General features: G+C 35.2%; 1 pseudogene; it reads right to left on the reverse strand.

Moving 5' to 3' along the window:
• Window positions 1-371: 371 nt before the first annotated feature.
• On the reverse strand, window positions 372-12413 carry LOC125922426 (60S ribosomal protein L34-like; annotated as a pseudogene).
• Window positions 12414-16001: the final 3588 nt, after the last annotated feature.

Below are 16001 nucleotides of genomic sequence, written 5' to 3' on the forward strand. Positions count from 1 at the left end.
TTTAACTGCAGGACATTCAAAAATACAGCAACACATTTTTAGATAAGAAGAGGCCAGAGTTTCTATTTCTCAGCTTTCACATCACTTCGAAAGGATACACCTATTCCTGCATACGCCTGCCATGTGCTCCTACAGATGGTGGCAGGTTGAACTGATTTACTAGGAACTAAATGAAGAGACAGTCAAGCTTCAGAAAGAACCAAGATGGTGCTAAGTCACTTGAAGGCAAACTCCAGAACTTTGACAGCAACCGGAGCACAGAACACTTCTATAGCAAACATCTATGGGAAGCTCTTTGGCCAGGTGTATGAGGGACGTAGATAGAGGTGAGTAAAAGACTCAAGGTTACCAAAAGGATGAACTGTTCCTCTTCAACCACTATGATGACACTTAAGCTGTTCTTCAAACACAGTAGACATCTGTGAGGGTCAATCAATAACAGAAAAACAACCCTGATAAGGAGTTAAATCTTTAGTAAATATCAGAAGAGCAGAAATTCTACTTTATTCTAGGCAGCCCAGCTAAATTATTACAGGTCTCTGCTTCCCTTTCAGCTGAAAGTAGTCATATAGATGTAGGTAAAGGGTACTGAGACTTCTGGAAATTCCTTAAATGGAAGACAAACAGCCTGTTTACTGACCTCCTTTCTTCTACTTGGAATGTGGGTATTATAGACGGAATTATAGATGATTTCTTGTGACTCTGAAATTAGAACGTCATGCTAATCATGGCAGAGGGAAAAGATAGAAGATGCCTTGGTCCCCGAAGGACTATGGGGGTGTCAGGACAGCTGTGATCCTCCTTTCTCCAGAACTGGGTCTGAACTGCCAATTTTTCAAAAAGTGCTATATGACAGAAAAATAATTTAAACTGGTAATATTTGTGTTTTCTGTTCCCTAAGTGATACAGAATTTGGTACCTAAAGCTATAATGCTGCATAAATGTGGAACTGATGAACAGAGAGTCTGGGAGGTAAATAATGAGGACTAACAAATATCAATTGGAAATTTCAGCGTGGAAACCTAGTGACCCTTGTAATGCATTGGTAGATGATTTGGTCAAACTTTCACCTTCCTTTTATTTTTACCTTTTGATTTTTTTATTACTCAGAAAAAGTTCCTTTTTTTTTTTTTTTTTTTTTAGCTTTCTGACTTTGTTCTTTTACCTTCAACACTTTCACTATGATTTACTGTTCCTTGATAAGGAAAGCGTGCTTGATCCTGTCACCAACACATTTAGCACACATGGAACAACTATGGGCCCTGCTGACGTGTGGTTTGTTTTAGACAATCTCATAAGAACTGTAGGTTTCATAGCATAAACTCCTCAAAGTCGGCCTGGGCTCATGCCACATGCAGATTTTTGGTGCTTTCCTAACCTTTTTGGTATAAAGGAAACGATTCTATTACCAGGGGTTCGGGGCATCCTAGTTTTGTTAGAGGTTGTATTGTAGGACAGCCCACGATGATATGTCAAACACTGGACCACTCGGAATGCCTATGGACACGGTCTCTGGAGGAGGTACCTTTCTTTTTTTGAATAGTAGACTCATCAGACTATAGCGCTAAGATGAATTAAGAAAAGATTCAGAATATTGGCGCATATTGGCTGTTTTGTATTGTGTTTAGCAAAATCCTATACAACAGAAAGTCAGACTAGAGCTAGTCACTCTCTAAGGTAAGAGAAATCACAACACCATTAAGTGATGCCTTTACATTGTTAAGAAAGGCAAAGTTGGCAGAGTCAACCTTGGGGCAGTGCAAGGCTGAAAAACCAAGTGCTACTCTTCTCCAATCTGAAATGATTTACCTGGAGATAAAGTGACATGGCACATGGTAGGCTTTCTCATGGGCACAAATGCTGGACATTTAAAGAAGATCTAAACGATCATTAGAGAGGCAAAACAGTTTTATTACAACTACTATGTGACCCCTTGGGGAGCAATGTCAGACGCAGTTATCTCTGGAATCTTCAAAATTCCTTGGGCTTTGCCTGGTTAAAAACAAACAAACAAACAAACAAACAAACAAACAAACATCCTATGGAATGGGCAAGGTACTAAAAGGGCATAGGAAGCAGAATGAAAATGATTTGACCTATGGCTCAAACACACCATTTAAGTGCTATAGGATTGGCCAGTTATCACCTTAGTGTGCATTTCAAATTTGTTGTCAGCTACATCATTTCAAATTACTTTAATCTGTGGTTTACTCTTTGGCAATACCCTCCATCATTGCCTCCTACCTTCTTTAAGTGTTGTATATTATTTATTTTGAAATATTTCAGACATGTAAAAGGGAATTATAGATAATATTGTTATACGTGATATGTGTTATTATATATTATATATGTTATACATATTATGATATATATTCTCTTATAACAATATAAACAATGGGCAGCCACCACCCAGACTAAGAAATAAACCTCTAAAAGCACAGTTTTAGGTCACTTTTGCCTCTTACTGCCCCCTCCTGCCAGAGCCAACTATAATCCTTAATTCCATTTTTATTATTCACATATATGTTACAAATTTGCTACTTATATTCTTGTCTGTAAATAATCTTGTGCACAATTTTCCTTTATTTCAACTTCATATACTTTAGATTTACCCAATTTAATAAATGCAAATCAAGTTCACCATTTTCACTATTAGGTGGCTTTCCACTGGATGACTATACCAAATGCACTGGTTTCATTATTTATCTTGTTTTGGGATTTTATTATTGTTAATGTTGTTTTCTTCTAGCAAAAAATATGATACAAATATTATTTCTATATATTTTTTCTTATACACTTGTGAAAGAGTTTATGTTTCGTACTTTGAGCCGTAGGGTATGGTGGTTATAAGGGTATGCACATATTTACCTTAATAGGGATTTCCAGATTGCTCCCCAAAATAGCTATAAAAACTTACACTTCCACCAGCAGCAATATGTTGGATGCCCTATTTCTCTACAGCATTACCAACACTGTTATTTGCAAACGTTGAAATTACTGTCTAGTTTAGGGGCATAGTTTTGCATATCTTCTGATGAAGTTGAAATACTTTTCATATATTTACAAGTTACAGCCCCCTCAAGAAAATGAGTTTACATATTTTGCCACTTTTATAATTTATCAATTTCCATCTTTTTTTAAATGATTTGTAGGAGGGTATTTTGAAGTCCAGGCACTAATTCTCTGCCAGTTATATGCATTTCAAACATACTCTTCCAGCCTAGAACTTGAATTTAACTATTTTTAAAGCTATTTTTTTCGGAAAAAAGTAATTTTAATATAATCAAATTATCATACTTTTTTCAATGTTTTCTGTTTTCAGATATATTTTTTTTAATTTTTTTTAACGTTTATTCATTTTAGAGACAGAGAGAGACAGAGCATGAATGGGGGAAGGTCAGAGAGAGAGGGAGACACAGAATCTGAAACAGGCTCCAGGCTCTGAGCTGTCAGCACAGAGCCCGACACGGGGCTCGAACTCATGGACCGCGAGATCATGACCTGAGCCGAAGTCGGTCGCCCAACCTACTGAGCCACCCAGGCGCCCCATTTTCAGTTATATTGAAAAATACCTGTACCCTTCAGTCATGAAAAATATTCATATTTTCTACTAATTGTTTCTGTTTACTTACACAGGATAATTCAATACTCAGGAATTTTGTATATGATGTGAAACAAAGATTCACTTTTTTAATTTTTATTATTATTTAAAAAAAATTTAACATGTATTCATTTTTTGAGAGACAGAGACAGAGCACAAGCAGGGGAGGGGCAGAGAGAGGGGGAGACACAGAATCAGAAGCAGGCTCCAGGTTTTGAGCTGTCAGCACAGAGCCCGATGCGGGGCTTGAACTCATGAAACCCAAGATCATGACCTGAGCCAAAGTCGGAGGCTTAACTGACTGAGCCACCCAGGCACCCCATTATTATTATTATTATTTTTAATCTTTATTTAACATTGAAAGAGATGGAGGCAAATGGGGGAGGAACAGGAGGAGACAAAGAATCCAAAACAGGCTTCAGGCTCTGAGCTGTCATCACAGAGCCCGATGTGGGTCTCAAACCCACAAACTGCAAGATCCTGACCCGACACAAAGTTGGCTGCCCAATCGACTGAGCCACCCAGGCGCCCCAAAGATTCACTTTTTTAAATGGACAACTATTTTTTAGCATTACTTGTTAACTTCTTTCTTCACTGATTTATAATCTGTCATATATAAAGTGTTCAGAGATACATGGTTCCATATCTGGGTTCTTTCTTCTGTGGCATTGTCTTCACCACAGCAAAATTCCAGTGTCTCAGTTACATTACTTTACATTATGTGTTAACATGTGTCACTGCATCAACTGACTCTTTGCTCTTGTCTGTCATTGGGTCTTTACTAGTTCATATATATTTTCTTATCAGCTTTGTCAAGTTCTACCAAGAAAATTGAAATTTTTTACAATGGCTTTATACCTTAACTTGAAGACAATTGACATTTTTGTCATAATGAATCTTTTTTATGTATACATATTTTCGTATATAGTATATGTCTATTCATTTGTTGATGTCATCTTTTATAGCATTAATAAAGTTTAATTTTTTTTCTCTATAAAGGACTCAGACATCTGTTGTTGAATGCATTTCTATAAACATCATATTGTAAGTTTTATCCTTTAAAAGTAGTATTTTCTTATTCTTTTTTATCCAGTGAATAAGGATGTAATCAATGGCAAAATGATTTTGTAGCCAAGAAACCTACTTAAAATCTTATCTACTCTATTAATGTGTTAGTATATTATCATTGTTCCTTCTCTCCAGTCCCTATATTATTTATCTTTGTGTTCCTGAATTGGCTAAGGCCTCAGATATAATGTTGCATGGATGTGGTAGGAATAGACATTTGTTCTCATTCTTTGCTCATAAAGAATATACTTCCAACATTTTACCATTAAATATTATGTTGTTCTTTATTAACTTTGAGAAGTTAATAAAATTTTCTGCTACCCTTATGTTTTTATGATAAATGGGTATTGATTGTCGGTAAAGGCATTTTCCACAACATACCTAATCATAGCTTTTTCTCTCCTTTAATTTAACTAAGGAAAATTGTATAGGTAGATTCTCTAATAAGTCTATCCATCCTTGCCTGCCTGGGATGAAACCTACTTGATCACAATACATTATATCTATATATTGCTTGGTTTATTTTGCTAAAATTTGTAGGATTTTACCTTTTTCATACTGGTGTTAATCTTATGATGACCATACCAGATTTTCGGGAAAAAAAAAAAAAAAAAAAAAAAAAAGGTAAAGAACAAAGGGAGAACAATTTGGAACACACAATGTATAAAATCTTCAATATGTTTTACATTTATCTCATTTAAATTTTATAACAGCTTTATAAGATAGGTGGTCTTTATGACTCATTTTCAACAAAAGTTTAAGAAGGTAGAATAACCCTCTCAAGAACTAAAAATGTTTGAGGACAGAGGCTGTCTTTGGGAAAACTATGCTATCTGTTAGAATCTTAATTTGTTTAGACCTATTTAAATGGAAGATTATACAAAATCCTTCATAGGTACCTAAACATTTTTTTTAGTTCTTTCTTCATCTGCCTTCTGTCTTCTGAAGATTATGCTTCTAAGACTTTGCTATTCCCTTTATTTTACTTTGAAATACAATTAAATATGCACTTCTTATGCATTTCACTTGACAGTGAGCCTCAGAAAGAAGGTCGGTAACTATCCCTTATCTGTTTTTTGAAACTGAGTGCCGTACCTTGTATGTTGCTTTGTAAACATATAATGATTAACAAACATATATTTTTGTAGTGAATTGAATTATTCTTCCTTGAAGCCAGAGTTTATATTTTGGAGAAGTTGTTGATTTTCCTTGTACTGTATAAAAGAGAAAATTCCCTTGAGTAGTGAAGGAGAAAATTAGTTTAGAGGAGAAACAAAGTAATTAACATAGGATATAAAACAAGCAATAAAGACAGCCAAAATATAACAAACATAATGAAATTAAAATGGCATTAAGGGAAATATCAAAGTCATAAGAATCAAAAACTGGTAAACTAAAATTGCGATTTATTAAATTGTATATAATCAACATTCTAAAAATAATATCTTACAGAGTATTTCTGCAGGCTCTGTTGGGTAAACTTACGCGAAAGTGAGGTAATTCAAGATCCCAAGAAAATGAGGAAACTGAAGGGAAAATGCAGCACTTTATCAGCCTGGGGAAATGACTACAAAGACTGCAGAGCAAAAAGAGAGGGAATAAAGATAGAAGCACCAAAATATCTTTCATTTTTGTTGACTAGTTCCATTTTGTTATATAAAATCTATTTTTATTACCATTTCTCTGCAAACAACTGGAACTTTGAAATCACAGTATAAGAAATAAAGTATTGTCCCCTATTTCACTTCTTATATTGTTTTTAGTTTTTATCTTAATAAAACACGTAATACTCTGCAACTATAATTCAGATTCCATTTATTGTCTCTTTTTATGAAAAGAAGCATGTACTCAGAGTTTACATTTGAGGCATAATTGAGTCACAATGTTCACATGTCAGTTATTTTATTAATGTATTTTAAGGATACATTTACATAATTAATTATTTATAGTGTTATATTTGTATGTTTGTATTTCCCTTTGTTATATTTGTATGTTTGTATTTCCCTTTGTATATATGTATGTATACATATATACATACACATATGTATGTATATACAAACATATATATGTTTGTATATACATATACATATATGTATGTATACATATGGATGTATATATCAACATAAACACAGACTTCATGAGCTTATATTCTGATTATGGAGCAAAGCTGGGTGAGAGGCATTTTTGAGAACAACAAAATACAAAAACACAATACTAATTATAAGTACAAAAGTGTTTTAGAGAAAATAAAGTTCGGTTGCAAATTTTGGAAGATTCATTTTTTGTCTATAGATGTACAATTTCTCTAGCACCATTTTTTGATAAGGGACTCTTCCTTCATTTAGTTATTTTTGTTCCTTTATCAAAGGCTAAGTCAGCATATTTGGATCTATTTTTGAGTTTTCTATTTGATTACATTGGTCTATATGTCTTCCCTTTTAGCAATACCACACAGTCTTGATTTTGGTAGACTGGAAATGGAAGTCTCTTCAAATATTAAGTCTTTCATTTCTTTCATCATCTTTTGGTAGCTTTTAGCATACAATCCCAGTACACGTTCTGTTGGATTTACACATACTTATTTTATTTTCTTTGGTGCAATTGGAAATGATGTGACATTTTTTATTTTGTTTTCCCATTGTTTATTGTCAGTGTGCAGAAATTCAATTGACTTTTGTGTGCTGATCTTGAATCTAATGACTCATTAGGCCTAGGAATTTTTGTTTTGTTTTTGTTTTTCTGTATATTCCTTAGGATATTCTACATACACAATCATGTTATCTGCAAACAGTCTTTTTCCTCCCTTTTCCTCCTTTTCCAAGCTTTTCCTTGTATTTCTTTTTTTTTTTTTTTTTTTTTTTTGTCTTATTGCAGTGACTAGAAATTTTGGAATTATGTAAATAAAAGTGTTGAGAGAAAACATCCTTGCCCAGATCCTGATTTTAGAGAGGGAACATTCAGTCTTTCATCATTAAGTGTGAAGTTAGCTGTAATTTTTTTCCTTTTTTTATGATATTGAGGAGGATCTCCTCTATTCATAGTGCACCAGAAGTTTTATTTTTTTAATTATGAATGGCTATTGAATTTTGTCAAATGTTTTTTCTATATCAATTGACATCATGCTACTTCCTTATCAGTCTGTTTATATGGTGCACTACATTGATTTTCAAATACTGAGCCACCTTTTTATACCCAAAATCAGTGTCACTCATAATGGTGTTTTGTCATATTTAAAAATATATATATTTACAGGAGACTGGGTGGATCAGTTGATTAAGTGTCCATCTCTTGATTTTGACTTAGGTCATGATCTCATGGTCTGTGGGTTCAAGCCCTGCTTTGGGCTCTGCACTGACAGCACAAAGCCTACTTGGGTTTTTCTCTCTCCCTCTCTCTCTGCCCCTCCCCGTCTCCCGCGCACACTCTCACTCTTTCTCTCAAAATAAATAAACTTTAAATAAAAATATAAATTTATTTATATAAACATATTTAAAATTTTTTCAAAGTTAAAAGTTTTGAAAAATTATACTGATAGAAATATATAAAAGTTACATTTGATTTGCTAAAATTTTGTTGAAGATTTTGCATCTGTATTTCATGAACGTTATTGGGACCAGGTCACTTCCATCTTGGAAGACAACAAGGTGACTCTACCTGAACTTTTAGTGAGCTTTTCTAAGATGGCAGAAGGTTGCTTCTGTTATTTAGATTGTTGAAATGAAAGAGTAAAGGGGCACCTGGGTGGCTCAGTCGGTTAGGCGTCCGGCTTTGGCTCAGGTCATGATCTCACGGTTCGTGGGTTCGAGCCCCGCGTAGGGCTCTGTGCTGACAGCTCAGAGCCTGGAGCCTGTTTCGGATTCTCTGCCTCCCTCTCTCTCTGCCCCTCCCCTGTTCATGCTCTGTCTCTGTCTCAAAAATAAATAAACGTTAAAAAAAAAATAAACATGAAATGAAAGAGTAAAAGCTCACTATGGAAGAAATAAAACAAAATTCAAGTAATATTGGATAATGTCTTACTTTTAGCTTGAGGAAAAAATAAATAGCGATTTATTTTTAATAATGTGATGAATTATTTTGCCCTCTTGGAGTTCTGAAACTTTGGGTCATTGCTTCTAATATTTTAATTAATTTAAGACATGGAAAGAGGAAAAATTAATATCCTTTAATATTTGACAAATAAATCCCACACCCAAATTAGCTCAAGTACCAAAAAAGTTTAATAGGTATCTTTTCAAAGTTCTTTAGACTTTGATATACAGAGATTAGGTATTACTCAGATTATACTTAAAGTACTATAGAATATTTACTCATGACACTCCTTTTGATTATCAGGAAAACAATATTTCAGCTGTAAAAAATATAGATTTGTGTTACAAACAATTTTCAGGCTAGCTCATCAAACAATTTCTAAGAAAAATATTCTATATACACTTCCAATTAATGTAAAACAGTTTAATAATTCCATAATTTAAAAGTTGAACTATAACTTGAAACATACATTTCAAAAGGAAATATGACAATTCAAAGTAGTCAGTCTCAAGTATTTTTTATCAGAAGTCATTAAAATTAATTACCATGTTTTAACACTTGAATTGCACTTACCTGAACAATTTTTTTCTAATGAAAAATTTTAAAAAAGGTAATTACAAAGAATAACTTACTACTGTATGTTTATTTTTACTTCCCAGGCCAAGTAGTAAATCTGATCTTTAATTATATGTGCTAACAATATTCTCACAAAATCTACTGCTGCTATGTAAACACGGGTTAGACAATATTTATAAAACTTTATATGTTAATTTACAATTTTCTGCTCTACAAATGTTTGCATAAATAATAGATTGGGGTGTTGCTGTTTCCACGATCTTTGTTTAATTAGAAACACTCTTGGCAATTCAACATAATTGTAGGCAAAATGTGACAGATAATTTCTTCTTTGCATTAAATGTGATTATACGAGCTGTCTGTAAATTTTCAAAAATCTTCCTATGTCACTGTAGATTTTCTGTACCATCTAATGAGAAACCACTATGTTTAATTGTGTTATCAAATATTCAAAATTTATTTTAACAGTTCCAGAAAAAGAAGACTAATGGTGCTGTTGAAGGGAGATTATTACTAACACACAGATATGCCCTTCTCTGGAGATCTCTCTCTCTCTCTTTCCCTCTTTCACGCTCTCTTTCTCTCTCTCTCTATCTCACACACACACACACACACACACACACACTCACAAGTAAATGAAATCTCTTTCTTCTTGAGATCTACAGAAGAGGACAAATGAATACAGAGATTACCAATTTAGAACATTCATTATGAACCTATAAACAAAAACAAAGGTAAAATATGGTCCTAAAATTTAGGTTAATTAAATTCTGTCACCCAAAACCATGTGTACATACGAATACACCTACATACATGTACAGAAAGTCCACTAAGGCCCTCCATCCTAACACAAAATCTTCCTTAAAATGAAAATACCTTCTCATGATACAAAGAGAACAGTTAATGTGCATATGCCCATCTCATATCAGAGTCCTCTTTCTTATAACACCCTAACACCTGACACTATTGAAAGGGTTATCAGTTGCCAAGTTCTGTCTAGTAACATACAGCTTCTGTGTGTGTGTGTGTGTGTGTGTGTGTGTTTGTATGTGATTAAGTATCTTCTGAGAGTCTCAATGTGTTCAATATTGAAGAAGTTCTAACTTGCTAACACTAGGACACAGAACTGGGAATTAGGGAGAGTTAAGAAAGTGCTTTTGAAAAACTAAACACCACAGTTGACACAAAACTGTCTGCAACAGAAGGGAAGCAAATTCTGTAAAAAGGCAAGAAACTCACTGGACACTAAGTGAAATAAAAAATTCACATATAGGCAAATTAATTTAGAATGTTACACTTTAAAGGCAAGAAGAATGTTTAAACCTTCCATTCAGACAGAAAATAATAAAACAACAAAGACAATTGGATCCCCAAGACACAAGCATCAGAATAACATCATACTTCTCACCAGAGCACAGATGTTAAGAAAGTCTGGTGAAAGGTATAAAAGCAGGAAAGAAAAAAATGTGATAAAATCTAGATTCCTATATCACATGAAATTATGAAACAATTTTTATTCATGGAAAATCACTGAACATCTACTTGCATGCAAATATCTTCTCAAGGAAATTATCTATATATTGGCTCCAGAAAGTGAGAATAAAAAACAAGAACTGTGAAAGATTTTTTTGTCTTTTTTTGTCTTTGACAATTTTTTAAATGTTTATTCATTTTTGAGAGAGGGTGTAAGTAGGGGAGGTGCATAGAAAGAGAGAAACAGAGGATTCAAAGCAGGCAACGCTCTGCCAGCTCAGAGCCTGATGGGCTCAAACTCACAAACCGTGAGATCATGACCTGAGCCAAAGTTGGATGCTTAACCAACTGAGCCACCCAGACGCCCCTGAATTATTTTCTTATGGTCTTAATTTTCAACTTTTATTCACCAGTAGTTCTCCTACAGCAACACTAGGAAGCTGTAGAAGTGGACAGTTAAAAAAAAAAAAAAAAGGCCATGGGGACAAATTGAAATTCTGTCAATTAAAACTATATGGTAAATTGACTTCTAGGAAATGACTTTCTTGTCATATAAAATATATATTAGAACATACAGTTTTATCGATAAGCAAAATCAAATGCAATCTGAAAATATCCGTTGTTGATTATAATGTTGCAAAATATAGTCATTAGCACAAAAGATGTAAACACAACATCAGCATGATTTCAAAAGTTAGAACAATGCTAAAAAATGAAAAATACATTTGCTGTTGACACTAAGAATATCCAGTTTTGAATGGCATTGCTGCTGTGACTGAAGAAGAAATGCAAGTACACATACTACTAATGTTTTGCATTGAACAACAGTTACACAATCATAATAATTAATATTTATCAATTTTCAACGTTATCTTTCAAGCTACAGAGAAAATACAAAGCATTTAATTATGTGTGACACAATAGAATACAATATTTTCAGTTTTAAAATGAAAGTCAAGAGGAGTTAAGATGACAGAGTAGTAGGAGGACCTTATGCTTACCTCATCCCTCAAACACAGCTAGATCAATATCACATCATTCTGAACACACAAGAAATCTATCTGAGGACTGACAAAACAAGCTGCATGACTGGAGGGAGAGAAAAGGCCACATCATGGAGAGCAGGAGATGGAGAGACATGATTTGGGGGAGGAAAAGATCATCGGTGTTATAGACAGGAGGGAGTCCTGACCTCAGAGAGGAGAAAGAGAGAGAAGGAAGGAGGAGAGCAGTGCACAAGGGATCTCACAAGGAAATCTCTTGTACAAAGCCATTGGTTAGGAAAATGAAAGGGGCTGATTATCTTGAGTATTTACAACAAGTTGAGCTCAAAGACTGGAGTTTTAGAGTTCCAAGTCATGGATGATATAGACCCTAGCAGGTGCCATAGTACTATGGAGAAGGAAGGCACAGGCCCAGGAGTGAGCTGCATAATCTGAAGATCCCTTGGGATATACTGGGAGAGAGGTTTCCCTGTTCTTGGAATACATCTATGAGAGGTGGCATTATCTCTCAGGGGACTAAAGAGCTGGCAGATGGCATTATACTCCCTCTCCCCTTGAGCATAGGAGCAAAGACACCTGCTGTGGGTGGCTAACCCAGACTCAGCCTTTTTGCTGTGCTTTACTATAAACTCCAAATCCTTGTGCATTTCTGTGACTGCCATTCTGGGACAAACTTGCACCAGCCCCAGCTTAATGACCTTCCCTCAGGGGACAAGCACCAGTCCATGCCATGCTGGGTCCTTAAATTTTGGAGTTTTAAAATTCAGCCTATGTTCGGGGCGCCTGGGTGGCTCAGTCGGTTGAGCGTCCGACTTCAGCTCAGGTCACGATCTCATGGTTCGTGAGTTGGAGCCCCACGTCAGGCTCTGGGCTGATGGCTGAGCCTGGAGCCTGCTTCCGATTCTGTGTCTCCCTCTCTTTGCCCCTCCCCCATTCATGCTCTGTCTCTCTCTGTCTCAAAAATAAAATAAACAGGGGCGCCTGGGTGGCGCAGTCGGTTAAGCGTCCGACTTCAGCCAGGTCACGATCTCACGGTCCGTGAGTTCGAGCCCTGCGTCGGGCTCTGGGCTGATGGCTCAGAGCCTGGAGCCTGTTTCCGATTCTGTGTGTCTCCCTCTCTCTCTGTCCCTCCCCCGTTCATGCTCTGTCTCTCTCTGTCCCAAAAATAAATAAACGTTGAAAAAAAAAATTAAAAAAAAAATAAAATAAAATAAAATAAACATTAAAAAAAAAAGAAAAGAAAAATTCAGCCTATGTCCCTTAGATAAAACACAGGTGCACTGCATTGCCAGCCAGGCAGATGGTCTGGAAGAGACAGGCTGAAGGCAAGGATATGAAGGATACCCAGGACTACATTAGAGGAGACTGTTTTTTTTCCCATGAGGGCTTCACTATTGACACCATATTTCTCCCTTGCCCCTCAGCACAGACTGACTTCAGTGAGCAGCACAGCCCCCACACTGGACGTCTGAACAGCTTACACCAAGTTCCACCCCACCCCACCCTGTGCTCTGCAGGTGCCTAAATGTGTCTGAGAACCAGGGCAGCAGGCTTCTCCCTCAACCAACCAACAGAATACCCCTCACACTGCACTCATCAAGGCTACTGACTATAGAATGCTGCAAGGCTTCAGCTATAAGGGAAATGGGATCTAATGTCTATTAACAAGCAGACCAGGAAACACCTAGTTAAAACTTGCCAACTCTAGACAAGGCCCAAACACCCCCTACTGCAGGAAAGGAGAAACTGTGACAGGACTGACTTGAGGGAAAGAGCAGCCAAAACACAGTAGCAGACTGCACACAGCATACTTCAGAATCACTTAATGAAGCACTAGGCCCTGGAAAGTATGTGATCTCTTCTTAACAAAACCATTAGTCTCAGGAGCAGGAAACATGACAGGCTTTCCTAACACACAAAAGAAGACAGAGACTTAGACAAAATGTCCAGATAGAGGAGTTCATTCCAAAAGAAAGAACAAGAAAAGATATGTTCATGGATCTAATCAAAACATATATAAGTAATATACTTGATGCATAATTTAAAACAACAATTATAAGAATACTAACTGGGCTTGAGAAAAGCATAGAAGACACCAGGGAATCAATTTCCAGAGATAAAAGACCTAAAAACTACTGAGGCTGAACATAATCAAGATGTGAAACTGTGTAGATGTTATGACAAGGATGGAAGAAGCAGGAGGATGAATAAATTATATAGAAAAAAAATATGGAAACTAATGAAACTGAAAAGAAGAAGAAAAGAAAAACATTGGATCACTAATGTAGACTTAGGGAACTCAGTGACTCCATAAAGCATAATAATATTTGTATCATAGGAATCCATGAAAAAAAAAGATAGGGAATAAAGAGCAGACGGTTTATTTTAGGAAATTAGAGCTGAAAACTTCCCTAATCTAGGGAAGGAAACAGACATCCAAATCCAAGAGGCACAGAGAACTCCCATCAAAATCAATAAAAGAAGGCCAACAACAAGACATATCACAGTAAAGTTTGAAATATAGAGATAAGGAAAAAATCCTAAAAGCAGCAGAGGAAAAGAAATTCTTAACTTGCAAGGAAGGACAAATAAGGTTAATAGCAGGCCTCTCCAAAGAAAGATGGCAAGCCAGAAGGTGATGGCATGATATATTCAACATGCTGAATGGGAAAAAGCTGCAGCCAAAAATACTTTATCCAGCAAGGCTGTCATTCAGAATAGAAGGAGAGATAAAGATTTTCCTGGACAATCAAAAATTAAAAGAGTTCATGACCACAAACCAACCCTGAAATAAATATTATAGGAGACTCTTTGAGTGGGGAAAGAAAGACCAAAAGTGACAAAGACTAGAAGAGAACAGAGAAAAGCTCCAGAAACAAATTAACAGGATATAAAATGACACTAAATTCATATCTATCAAAAATCACTCTGAATGTAAATGTACTAAAACTCCAATCAAAAGACTTAGGGTAACATAATGGACAAAAAAAAAAAAAACAAGACCCTTCTATATTCTGCCTACAAGAGATTCATTTTAGACCTAAGGACACCTGAAGATTGACATTGAGAGGATAGAGAACCATTTATCATGCCAATGGATATCAAAAGAAAGCTGGGGTAACCATATTTATAGCAGACAAAATAGATTTCAAACCAAAGAGACTATAACAGGATATTGGACATTATATCATAATTAAGGAGTCTATCCAACATGAAGATCTAATAATTGTTAGTATTTGTGCCCCCAATTTGAATGAACCCAAATATATAAAACAATAATGACAAACATAAACTTATTGATAATAATACAATAAATAATACAATAATAGTAGGGGACTTTAGCACCCCACTTACAACAATGGACAGATTATCTTATCAGAAAATCAACAAGGAAACAATAGCTTTGAGTGGTACACTGCACCAGAGGGACTTAACAGATATATTCAGACCATTTCAACTGAAAGAAGCAGAATATGTATTATTTTCACATAAGCATTGGACATTCTCAAAAATAGATCATATATACTGGGTCATGAATCAGGCCTCAACAAATACAAAAAGATTAATATCACACCATGTACATTTTATAACCACGATGCTATGAAATTTGAATTCAATCACAAGAAAAAAATTGCAAAGACCACAAATATGTGGAAGTTAAATAACATCCAACTAAAAAAATGAATGGGTTAGGAGTGCCTGGGTGGCTCAGTTGGTTAAGGGTTTGACTCTTGATTTTGGCTCAGATCATGATCTCAAGGCTCATGAGATCGAGCCTCATGTCGGGCTCCATGATAACAGTGTGGAGCCTGCTTCGGATTTTCTCTCTCCTTCTCTCTCTTTCCATCCCCATTCATGCTTTCTCTTTATCTCTCAAAATAAATAAATAAACATTTAAAAATAATGAATATGTTAACCTGGAAATTAAAGAAGAAATTTAAAAATACATAGAAAAAATAAAAATGAAAACACGATATTTCAAAACCTTTGAGATGCAGCAAAAGTTGTCATAAGAGGGAAGTATATAGCAATACATGCTACCTCAACAAGCAAGAAATTCTCAAATACACAACCTAGACTTATACTAAAGTAACTAGAAAAAGAAAAGTAAATGAAGCCTAAAGCCAGCAGAAAAAGGAAAATAATAAAGATTAGAGCAGAAATAAATTATATAGAAACAAACAAACAAACAAAAACACAGAACAGATCAATAAAACTATGAGCTGGTTCTTTGACCGAATTAATAAAGC

This window comes from Panthera uncia, chromosome B1, assembly GCF_023721935.1.
Source record: "Panthera uncia isolate 11264 chromosome B1, Puncia_PCG_1.0, whole genome shotgun sequence".
Classification (NCBI taxonomy): Eukaryota; Metazoa; Chordata; class Mammalia; order Carnivora; family Felidae; genus Panthera; species Panthera uncia.